General features: G+C 44.9%; 1 protein-coding gene across 2 annotated transcripts in view; it reads right to left on the reverse strand.

The window, feature by feature from the left end:
* The window catches only part of LOC116303921 (uncharacterized), a 39,008-nt gene that overhangs the window by 25,263 nt on the left and 1,724 nt on the right, over nucleotides 1-12,021 (reverse strand). The window lies entirely within an intron of this gene.

Raw genomic sequence — 12,021 nt, forward strand, 5'->3', positions numbered from 1 at the left:
ATGGGAGTGTATTCTACTGGGTCAAATGGATTACCTTTGGGTAGAAACTTGGATATAAGAGAAGACTTTTCTCTATTGTTGTAACTATGAACCAAGTCGCAATAGACTTCGTAAGAGGATGCGACTTTCCATTTTACGTCAAGTTGACCATTGATCGTGGTACTAGTAAGGCCCAGGAGTTCTACCAATGGACTGCCCTTTAAATTAGCGCTTCCACTATTTTTCTTGAATTTCATTTCATGGGGTAATCCTGTGGTAAGAGTATATCCATGCTTTGCTAGCTCCTTAGCCAGTGTTATGGGGGTGTAATGGGAATCTGGTATTTTTGGTTTGGTGGAAGTCACGACGACAAAGCCATTAATTAAATTATACCAAGAATTGTACAAAGAGCAACTAACCAGCCGAACCCTTTCCGCGCGGATGGGAGGATTCAGATAAGTAGTAAAGTTATTCTTGTCGCTTTCCAAAAAGACGATCATTATATTAGATACGCCAAGGCCACGCCTCCCGCCAGCCCTGCGACTCCTACAAAGACCAATTCATTGTCTTTTTGTTTCTTAGAAGGCTGGTAGTAATTCTTGAACTGAGGCTTTTTCATTCTAAAGTCGGGGTGTGCTTGCGCATAAAGTTTGAAGGCGTAGTCTGTGTTTTCGAAGTTCTTGTCTGCCTGCATTTTGTCTTGGTAGTTCTTATCCAACCAATCCCTGTAAGCTTGTCTTTTTTCATTCCAAGCTGCCACGTCCCGCTGATATTTCTCCAGCGCTAAGTCGTGTCTCTTCCTTTCGGCGGCACCGCTTTTGTCGCCTCTGACTAATCTATCCAAATATTGACCGCCATAATTAGCTCCAGTGAATGCTAAAGCTGCAATGACTCCACCTGCGACTAAGCCAGCCATTATATATTACGTCGTAGGCAGGTACTTTTCCTTTCGTAGGTAATCCTTTAGCATGATAGCCCCGCCTACGGCAGCGGTCATCTTAGCAAAGTTAGCGAAGCTCTTGCTTGGGTCTTCAGTAAAGTCTTCTTTGAGCACTTTCTTACCTACCCAACCAATACCCGCAACAATAGAAGTAATGATAGCTGCTTCTTCAACAGTTTTCAACAACGCGGTCGACATTATATTACAAAGCGAGAAGGTTATTCCATTTCAGGGATCTTACTTTTTCTAACCTCCACAGGTGCGTGATATGTTGCGGCCTCCCACTTTACTTTTGGCTTCGTAGCCCGCCATTGTAAGTAGAGGCTGCCTGCTGCTATAGCGACTCCTAACGCGCCAATGACGTACCCAGGATTGATAAAGGATTCCTCTTCTCTTTCCTCCACCTTTTCCTCCTTCTTTGCTTTGTTCTTTTTATTCATCTCCGCGAGCTTCTTTCCGGCAGCGACTCTGCCCGGAGATTTAGCCTTGGTAATCTTGGTATCTTCTACGGGAGCCTTTTCTGGTTGTTCTTCGGTGTCACTCATCTTATATTAAGGGACTTGAAGGACTTGACAAGTAACTTGATGACGACTTGACAATGACTTGGCAATGACTTGACAACGACTTGACTAAGTACTTGAGAATGACTTAAGGACGACTTGACTAAGTACTTGAGGTGACTTGACAACGACTTGACTAAGTACTTGAGAATGACTTAAGGACGACTTGACTAAGTACTTGAGGTGACTTGACAACGACTTGACTAGGTACTTGAGGCGACTTGATCAGGTAACTCAGTAAGTGCTGCCTGGAAGACCTTTTCAACGTCTCTGTTCTTCTTGAAGTCCTTCCAAGAGGCCGTAAGTTCCTTCAAGTCGACGTGCTGAGCTACGTGAAGTGCCGCAGAGGCGACTGCCATTAACTTACCGCACTTCAAAGACAACCAGCCGCAGGTTATCTTAAGTTCTTGGGCGATGACATAGTCCTCGCTTATGTCCTTCCGCAGTTGCTCCACGTCGTCTATAGGCAGTGCAAGTCCAAGCAATTTAGTTGCAAGTCGGATAGCGGAGTCTGCGACGGCGTCTGTGGTCTTACTTGCAAGGGCAGCCTCGTACCTCTTATGGAACTTCTTAACCTCCTCTTCCGACAACTTGTTAACTTGCTCATGGGTAAGTTCCTTACCTATCATTTCTTTACACTTCCCAGAAGACACAAGGATGTTGAGTTGTTCCTTGAGGTTACTTTCATCTAACTGCGTGGGGACTTCATCTAAGAGCTGCTCAATCTCCATATACATTAGGAGTTAAAGATCTGAGATCTTTATTGAATACGGAAACCTCAAAGAGAAGATCATCTTGGAATGTTGGTGCGTCTTTAAATGCCGCATGTATTCATGCAACTGTTCCTTGCTTATCTCACCACCGTAGTCGCTTAAGATGGTTTCCAGATCAGACTTACTGGGTGTATAAAATACTACGAGAGAGCCTATGTTTTCCCTAAAGGGTTTAGAGACACTGGTAAGCTGCTGGGAAAGCAACCAAACGCTGATATTGTCGTGTCTGCCGCTGAAAGCGAGCTTCACTAATTCGGAGGTGCGCTTTTTTACGTCGTCCCCACAGGCAATGTCCTCCAGTATGAGTAAAGTCTGCGTATCTTTAGGGAATTGCTTGTGCCAGAACTTCAAATGGCTGGATAACTCGTTAGGGTCTAAAATATCTACGAAGAAGTCGTCGTCTTTCACTCCTATGCCCGTCCAGGTGCGGTTATTCACGTAGGTGGGGCATAATAACACGATATAGTCGAAGCGGTATCTAAAGGGCCCTAATAGCTGCTCCACGATGAACTGGGTCTTTCCGCAGCCGGTGGGTCCTACTATCAGAGCGTTATAAGGCATGTGATCTGGGTTCATTATATCCCTCCTCTCGAAGGGAACTTGTTCCCTGATATATATGGAGCCAGTGGAAGCCGTGCAAAGAATTGTCGCCGACGCAAAGGATAAAAAAGGCACCATAGAAATGCAAAGGGAGGAGATAAACCGGTTAAAAGAGCGCGTGCAGGAATTGTATGATGAAATGTGCGGTCTGAAGCGTGCAGAACGGTTTGGCGCCTTGTTGACGATGGCGACGTGGGCTAAGGAGTCCGTTAAGGACTTCATTCAATATCCCCCCTAGAATGTTAACAATTAGGTTAAGTAATTGTTAAGGAATAACATACCTCGAATTAAAGGCACCCTAGAATGTTAACAATTAGGTTAAGTAATTGTTAAGGAATAACATACCTCGAAATAAAGATGTCTTAGAATGTTAACAATTAGGTTAGATCTTTGTTAAGGAATAACATACCTCGAAATAAAGATGTCTTAGAATGTTAACAATTAGGTTAGATCTTTGTTAAGGAATAACATACCTCGAAATAAAGATGTCTTAGAATGTTAACAATTAGGTTAGATCTTTGTTAAGATGTTATATAGTGGTTATCGTACTGTTATGTATAGATGGACTGCGCGGCGTGTAAAAAGAAGTTTAGCTCCAAGCAAAGACTACAATACCATGTCCGTAATGGTGTTTGCACAAAGAAATTGAGTAAAGTTTGTAAGGATTGTGGTAAGGAATTCAGTACTGTTCAAAAGATGCGACAACATCAGGACAAGCGTATTTGCATACTTTGCAAGGGCTGCAATAAGGAATTCCCTTTGGGAATGCAGCAACACTTAAAGAGAGGAGTTTGTGATCAGACCAGGCAGTGTGGTTTCTGCAATAAGATACTTAGTAGTCGACAACGTCTTCAAACGCACCGGAAAACGCATGAACTAAGTTATAAGTTCCACTTTAGGAGCTACGACTTAGAAGGCGTGGATTGCTACCAATGTGCGGATTTGATGAGTCGCTGCCCGCATAAAGAGGATTACTTAAGGAATCGCATAGATTACCATAAGAAAATAGTCCGTACTTTCCCCTCCTTTGAACGCGCCGAAGGCGTTCCGTGGACTAAAAGGGAGTATTGGAGGCAGGAGTGTGATCGCTGTGGTTGTGTCAGAGAAGAAGAACATATCTTCAACTGCTTAACAATTACTTAACCTAATTGTTAACATTCTAAGACACTCTTTGAAATAGCTTCCGGGTGTCTTAACAAAGATCTAACCTAGATGTCAACGTTATCAGACATCTTTTTTTTGAGGTATGTTATTCCTTAACAAAGATCTAACCTAATTGTTAACATTATTGGGTGTCTTTATTTCGAGGTTCCCAGTGTCTTAACAAAGACTTAACCTAGATGTCAACGTTATCAGACATCTTTTTTTGAGGTATGTTATATGCTAGCCTACGCAGCTGCCTTTCTGGGAGGCATTCTAATTACCCTTTCAATATATGGACTGTATTACTTGCGAACTACCTGCCGACTGCATTACAACTCCCAAAACACGTAAAAAATACACCTGCCTTCATTGCGACAGGGTATTCTCCGAAGGATCCTTTGTGGGGCATTGGTGCTCTGCGGAGCAGCGGACTTTAACAGACGTCCTTACGAATGCAGAGGACTCTCAGGCTCATACTTGACTACGTCAAATACCCACCTGCCATCCTTTTTACCATGACTCATAACATGGGTAACGTCCTGCCCTTCGATGGCGTACCTTATCCTATCGGGCGCCCAAAGGGTGTATGTTCTTTTTTTATTCTTTAAGACCAAGCGCAGGCGGTCCAAGTCTTCGAAGACCACATAATTCTTTATCTCGTAGATTTCCCCTATTCCTAAATCCTTCCAGTGTGTTTGGATGAACTTTAACTCGTTAAATTTATCCTTGTCCATATATTCTATGAAATATCTTTAAGTGTGTTGCCAAAGTCTCCGAGGTTTTAAAGACCTTACAACACCACCTGCAGGGAATTCGTAGGTGTTCAGCATACGCAGTGATCTCCCTGCAGATTTCGTCGTAGTCGCTGCCTACGAGCACCTTATAGCCGTTTTCTTCATACCTCTGTAAGAGTAGTTGCTGATCTTCAGATAACCTGCCGTTGCCTTTCGGGGTCTTTAGCTCTATGCAGAATCCACAGTAATGTGTATGCGCATTCAAGATCATTAAGTCGGGTTGACCGCGTTGATATCCTTTCTGCCAGCACTTTATACGTTTGCCAACCGAATCCTGCAGTTCACCCAGACCAGGGGCTATGAGCATTTGGGGGTAAAACCTGCGGATGTAGTCCACTACCTTTTTATGCAGGTCAAACTCATTTTCTGTTTTGAATACCAACTTGTTTGGACCGTCAAAGCGCCTTTCTATTTCATACTTACCTGTTTTCCTGAGGGTAGGGAGAACTTCCTCTAAAACCCAATCCTGGAATGTCTCTGCCGTTGGCATCTTAGAGCTAAATATCAACTGATACAACCCAGATTCAGTTACGTACAGGGAATTAGGCTGTGAATAAGAGGGGAGGCGATTCACCTCCACTCTAAGTTCGCTAAGCTTTACCTTGTATTTATCGCGAACATGCGCCTTAATTGCATCTTTTGGGCGCTCGTAACCCAGCGCTAGCGCCACTTCCTTTGCTTTGAAGTACAAAGTTTCGCCTTGCACTATGCATTGCAGTTTGGTTTCGTTGTTTTGAAATACGCGAAGCATTGTATATATAGCATATTTTTTATGGCCATCAATAGGCAACACTCTTTAGCTGATTCATTTCTACGCTCAGTTGCGCGTCAGACACCACGAAAACGTAGCAGTTTATTTTGTCGCCGTCGCCCGCACTGGCGTTTTTGGTGCGCTTGATCTCCAATGTTATGCCATCCTGCGTATTTACTAGACGTAAGCCCTGACCGTGCATAGATTCGTCGTTGATGGTGCGCATATCAATCCACAGCGCGTACTTATCATTAAAGAATTCCTCAGGGCTAATTTGGTCGCCAAACTTGCGCTTTGCCTCCCTGTACACGTCTGCGGGCTTTATCCCCTGGGAGTAAACCTTGTTTGGGACTCCGTTGATATTCACGCCGACGTTAGTAATGTTGGGGTTATGAAAGGCTTCGGAGTCGCGCTTACCGGCCTCGTAGGGTTTGGCGAACACCAGCATCAACCCCGTGAGACTTCTTCGGGGGAGGTTAATGCTTTGGTTGATAACCTCATCCGTCTTATCCAAGAAGCTAAATGTCTTATACATCACTACGTGGTCGTAAAGGAATGCCTTTCCGGCGCTATATTCCATGCCAGCGCTACGGGCCAGCTCTTCGCTGTATACCGTTTCGTACTGCAGCTCTAAGTTGGTAATAGAGTATGGGGTTGTTGTGGTAAGTGCAGTGCTTAGCCCACCAATGATGTTATTAGCATCTGCTAAGGTTACTTCAAACTGTAGCTCGGATAACTGTCTTGGGTAATACACACCGTGATTCGTAATCACTTCAAAGTCCAACGGTATGACATACTTACTACCATAGGCGGTCTTTATTCGCTTTGCGTCTGCCACTGCGGTTTCTCCGCTGCCGTCAGTAGGTTGCGTTTTCGTAGGTGTGCGGACCTTACGTAGGATGACACTACCAATTCCTTGTTCTATCCTTTGCGCGCGGTCAAAGGCTGTCAACCATAAGTCTTTGTACGTGGTATACAGATCGTACCTATTTAAGTCCAGCAAGGATTCCCCGGCGAACTTTACGCGCATCTTAGAAACAATGTTGCGACCCACGTTGTTAACGATAATCCTTTCATCTGTGGGGCTTGACTGCACCGCTAGGTCGAACCTTAAAGCCAAGGTGCCAGGAACTAAGACTAGGTTATCCGTTAGGCGGGGCACGCCTACGTACAGCGTTTCTCCAGGTTTAGCGCTGCTGGGGGTAAAGGTGACCCGGTGAAAGGTGCGTTCTGCTTTCAGTCCGCCAACCTGCTTAGGTAATATGTTGGGGTTTAACTTTGAGCTTATCATATATAATGGAAGTAGAAGGAACGGATTTCGATCCCCTTACCGAAGAAGGTCAAGTCGACATTAACGACGAAGAATACGACGCATGGACTAAAGGCGCGGAAACCGACCCCCTAATCTACGACATGGCCCTAGAAAACACGTACGGCAGTAGGTGGAAAAGCTTCAAGACCTCCTTGAATCGCATGTGGCACGAAAAGAACCCGGGTAAGTCCGCCCCCGAGTACATAGAACTTCGAAACATGGGTGAGCAGGGAGCAACCGCGCGGGAAACCGTAGAGTGGGCAACGCAAGAGCTAACGCAGCGCTATTCCCACTTCGAGGCCGACGACGTAAGGCTCACAGAACGCGGAAACAAAGTCCTCATAAGCGTTCAAGACATGAGATATCCCGACAAAAACCGTTGGACCAAACCACAAGTCCTCTTTGACGAAAATGGCTCGGTCAAGGTTAACGTGGCAAGATTAAGAGGCTTTCAACTAGCTACCAGAAGTGCGTTAGAAAGGTTGGGAGCCCTGAATGAAAGGGTCGCACTAGAAAAACACGCCGAGGAACTACAAGAAACGTTGAAGGAAAAGGAAGCAAATTACGAAAAACAAATACGGCAGCTAACCGATGCTCACAAGAAAGAAACCAAGGGCAAGAACGAGGTCATACTGCAATTCAGGCGAGAAGCTGAAACGGCTTTAGACGAAAGAGACCAAGCCCGACACGCCTTCAATCTTGCTCTAAAAGACCTGGATATGAGCAAGGAAGAAGCTAAAAACTTGCATATCACCATAACCGGCTCTTTAGAGGAACGGCGGCAGTTGGTTGCCGAAATTAACACTAAGGAAGAACAAATCCGGCAAAGAGATCAGGCCATCGAAGACCTGGAGGGGCAAATAGAGCGGCAGCAGGAAATAATCAACGACCAGACTCGTCCCGAAGAGGAAAGGGAGGCAGCTCAAAGGGAATCAGAAACCCTTCAGGTACACCTTGCGGAATTACAGGCGCAAAAGGAAAACCTGGAAAAGGAGCTGGGGCTTACCACCAAGGAAAAGGTAAAAAGAGCCCTTTTGAAGTATGGCGTTCCGCTGGCGTTTGCGGTCGCTATTTCAAGCGTAGTAGGAGTTATCCTATCCGCGCTTAAGGCTACAGGCGCGGGCGTAAAGAAATTAGGCAATGGGCTGACGGACTTGGGAAAAAAGATGGCAGCCGGCTTGCCTGGGCTGCTGGGTTCGGTTGTTTCCTTGGCACTTAGGGCTGGCGGAGAACTGTTGAAGTTCGTGGGGAATAACATTTGGATCTTGGTTGTCGCTATTGGGGTGGTACTCCTGAAGAAGCTAGGTCGATGAAGGGACCTTGGATTTCCTGTCCTTAGAATTGCTGCGCTCTTTCCGCGTCCTTGATTGAGGATGATGAAAGATAGTATTTGCGCCGCCCTGATAATTTGGGGCTAGCGGCAGCACGCTCATAGTGGAAATGGGTTTATGACTCCAAACCGCATCGATAATATTGCTACCCACGCCAATGCTGTTTATCCTTGCGCTGCCCGGCGTCGACCCATCGTTGCTACCGTCATCAGGAAATATTTGTAACTTAGCATATTTACAATTAATTACCATATGAAACGTGACCGGCGTCAGATCTTCTCCGCTAAATTTGTTTGGCTCCATCGAAAAGTGGGCCGCTCTTCTGCTGTTCGGGGAAGTTCGATAGGGGGGCAAAGGCTCGTCATTCTCATCGACAAGCCTAAACCCCACATTCGCGCTCACTCCCGTGTTAATGCTAATGGTGCAAATGACTAACGCAGGACCTCCAACTTCAACCCACATTCCCATATCAAACCACTCATGCCTTGCGTACTCCTTTACGTCTAAGTAGTGAACGTAATGCGTTTCACTTAAATGCGGATTCATATAATTTAAGAATCACAGATTCTCACAGGCTTAACACTGTAAGAGTGCTGATGGTCGCGTGATTATAAGGTCGATCTCTTTGATCTTCTATGCTATTTATGCACGCCGACGCCGTGTCATCTACGCGTATTTGCAACTTTACCTTCCCATGGCAATCAGCAACCATGTGAAAAGTCCAAACCGAGAGATTTTCGGTGCTGGTGTCGGGCGGCTCTACCGAGAAATGTGTAGGCTCTCTGTTGTTTGTCTTCGCGCGCATGGGCTGTAATACTCCATTGTCGTCGCAGAAACGAACTCCTACGTTTGCATCACTCGCCGTACCAATGCAAATACTGCATATTATCAGCTTCTTTCCTGAGTAGTTCAGATCCACGGACATGCCCGTGACATCAACCCAAGATGCTTGGGTGTATTTTTTCTCGCCTGTGTAAGTCGTATAAACGCAATCTACTCCAGTTACGTAGGGGTTGTTCATCGCCATATATAATAGCTCAGACCAATGCTTGCAGCTGCTAGACCGGCTTTTAATAAGTTATGGTCATATTCCTCAGGTATCGCAGGTAGGACCTTCTTTGATGGTTTCTTAACTGTGGGTAGCTTCGTTTCGTGTGACTTTTTTGGCTTCTCTACGAAGTGAGGAATGTTCCTAAGAGTGTCAGAGTTCACGTCGTTCACCCCAAACTTCATATCCTTAGTAGCTCGCTGCAGTTTGTTGTTGTATCCTACTACAGAACCAGTATTTATAGATAAATTACTAGGCATTAACCAACAACCCGGGGCTACTGCATAGTCCAACCTCGCCTTAGAATTTTGTATGGCTAGTTGGTAACGCTGTACGCCCTTGCTAATGTCGCCCTCCAAGATTGAACTTTCAAATAAGATCAAGGCTTCGGCTCGCGTTTCTTCTGCGGCGCCAGTATTTCCGATTATGCTGGATCGGGTGTTTACCTGAGCTCCAAGGATAGAATACACGTAAGCTTCTATGCTGCGGTTTAAACGGGCAAGGCCGGCTTTGGTTAGTCCTTTACCTTCTGGGGGTATGAAATTAAGATATTGCTTTGTTTGCTCGTCGTTGGTAATTTTGATAATCAGTGGATTAGCCCCTGCATACTTACCGCCCTCGTCTTTGAACAAAGGTCCGTCTCTAACTTCCTTAGTGGTCTTAGCGTTTGGTTCAAAGAAGGTGCTACTGTCGTGAGTTTCTTTGTGATACCCAGTGTTCCATCGTAGATTCAACGCATGAACTTCCTTATCACTTAGCTCGTGTCCACCAATCCCCCAATAAGCCCAAATATGCCCCAGACCATTGTTAGCGCCGGCAGTGCATCGGAAATCCTTCCCTACAACGTCAAACTCCTTACAAAGTCTGTCATAAGCCGGCACGCTGTATTTATTATCTCTTGGATAAAACGTGGCATCTCCCGGCAGCGCAATAACACCCATTTCATGCAGTATTCTTCTAACCGTGAAGTGAAAATGAAACATAAATATTGAATTCTTCATCAAGCTTGCGCTTACACCACAGCCGCTAGTGGCACACCAAACTGCAAAGTTTAGTTGCTGCGGCCAATAACGCATGTTAGGACCACTTAACCATTCATGAGATTCCTTAGCGGTGGTATGAATAATGGGTACGTCTTTGAAGATATCCCGCACCTTTAACGGAAAGGAATGCTTGTTAGAAATCCGCATGTTCAGCGTTAGGTCCAAGCTTGGGTGTTTATCAAATGAAACTGCGGGTATCGGATAAGTACTGGTACCAAGCAATAATTCCTTTGACCAACTGGGTTCAACATGCGTTGGCGCTGGCGTTGGCTTATGCATTGGCGAATGCTTCAGTTGATCGTCTATTTGATTAACCAGCGTAGGCTTCAAATCCTCGTTGCTGTACATCCTAGAGCCGTTATAGTAAATACCATCGGGTCTTCTTTCGAACTTACTGGGGTCTGCATGTGGAAACATCTTCCTAAATGCTCTCCAATTCCAGTAATCCCGGTTGTCGTGATGTGGCTGCTCCTCAATATCATTCCCAAAAGCGTCGTACATTAGTATATATAATGGATGTTATACCATCAGCGCCTCCACTTTATCCTGAACTTCCTAAGGAACCTAACGAATTAAACGCTGAAAACTTTCGTTTGAATAAAGCTAACTTAATCCTGGCTTACTTGGAAGGGCAGACAAAACACTACGAAAAAGTTAGGAAGAAATACGTCAGAGCCCGGAGTACGCTACATAAGATTGCGATAACTTCAGGATCCATATCTGTTGTGTTAACGGGCTCCGGCGTTGCTACTTCGCTTACTGGGCCGGGAATAATCGTTGGAGTTCCTTTGGCCGGCGTTGGGGCAACCTGTGGTATTATTTCTGCTGTTGCTACGGGTATTATGAAACAGTTGTCAAGCAAAATATCAAAACACGACACGACAATAGCTCTGTCAAGGGCTAAAGTAAATACGATCACTGACCTTGTCTCAAAGGCTTTGCGTGACAGAAAGATAGACGACGTAGAATTCTCGCTTATCTTAGCCGAAGAGGAAAAGTACGAGAAATTAAAGACGGACATAAGGAATAAAAAAACAGTCGTAAGAGATCTTTCCGAGGAATCTCGCAAAAAGATCTACCAGGAGGCAAAAGAAGAGCTTCAAAGAAAGCTTGCTCAGTAAACATCTGCTTTGAAAAAAGCAAGACAGGATTCTATTTGCATATTGAACGCCGGCTGTCTGGTTCATATGCAAATTAATTTCACAAATCTATTTCACAAATGTGAAACGTTTTCACAAATGTGAAAGAAAATTGTGAAGGTTTTGATTGGCTGAAAACATATGACGTAATCGTTCACTATCTTCTTGGAATCCATCCTAACAGGGGGTGGTTGGGGTCTATCTTGTAAAATATTTCGTAAATTACGTCAGGGTAATAAGGAATATCCTTATCCAGCCGACAAAACATCCACTCGGCTTTTGTCATATCAGAAACCTCGGGAATAGACTTACCGGTAATTTCAGACAAAAGATAGGGAATAGCTTTGTAATATTTCCCTAGTTTTAATTTTTTCAACGTTTTCCGTAGACTTTGTGGGGTTGGCTCTTCTAAATGGTCTATGATTTTCTTCTTTACTTCGTTGTCTAAATATACCGGTCGATAACCTTGGATATGACTCATCCAGTCCCTAAAGTATTTTATTCTTTTGTATGGCGTCTTCTTACGACCTCCGTTGGAATAATATTGTTCCCTGGTAGCACAAGGCACGGCATTACGAATATTTTTACCGCACTCGTAACACTGTGCT

This window comes from Actinia tenebrosa, unplaced genomic scaffold, assembly GCF_029948245.1.
Source record: "Actinia tenebrosa isolate PJP-AT-01 unplaced genomic scaffold, QUT_ActTen_1.0 PGA_scaffold2__45_contigs__length_23673736, whole genome shotgun sequence".
NCBI classification, from domain to species: Eukaryota; Metazoa; Cnidaria; class Anthozoa; order Actiniaria; family Actiniidae; genus Actinia; species Actinia tenebrosa.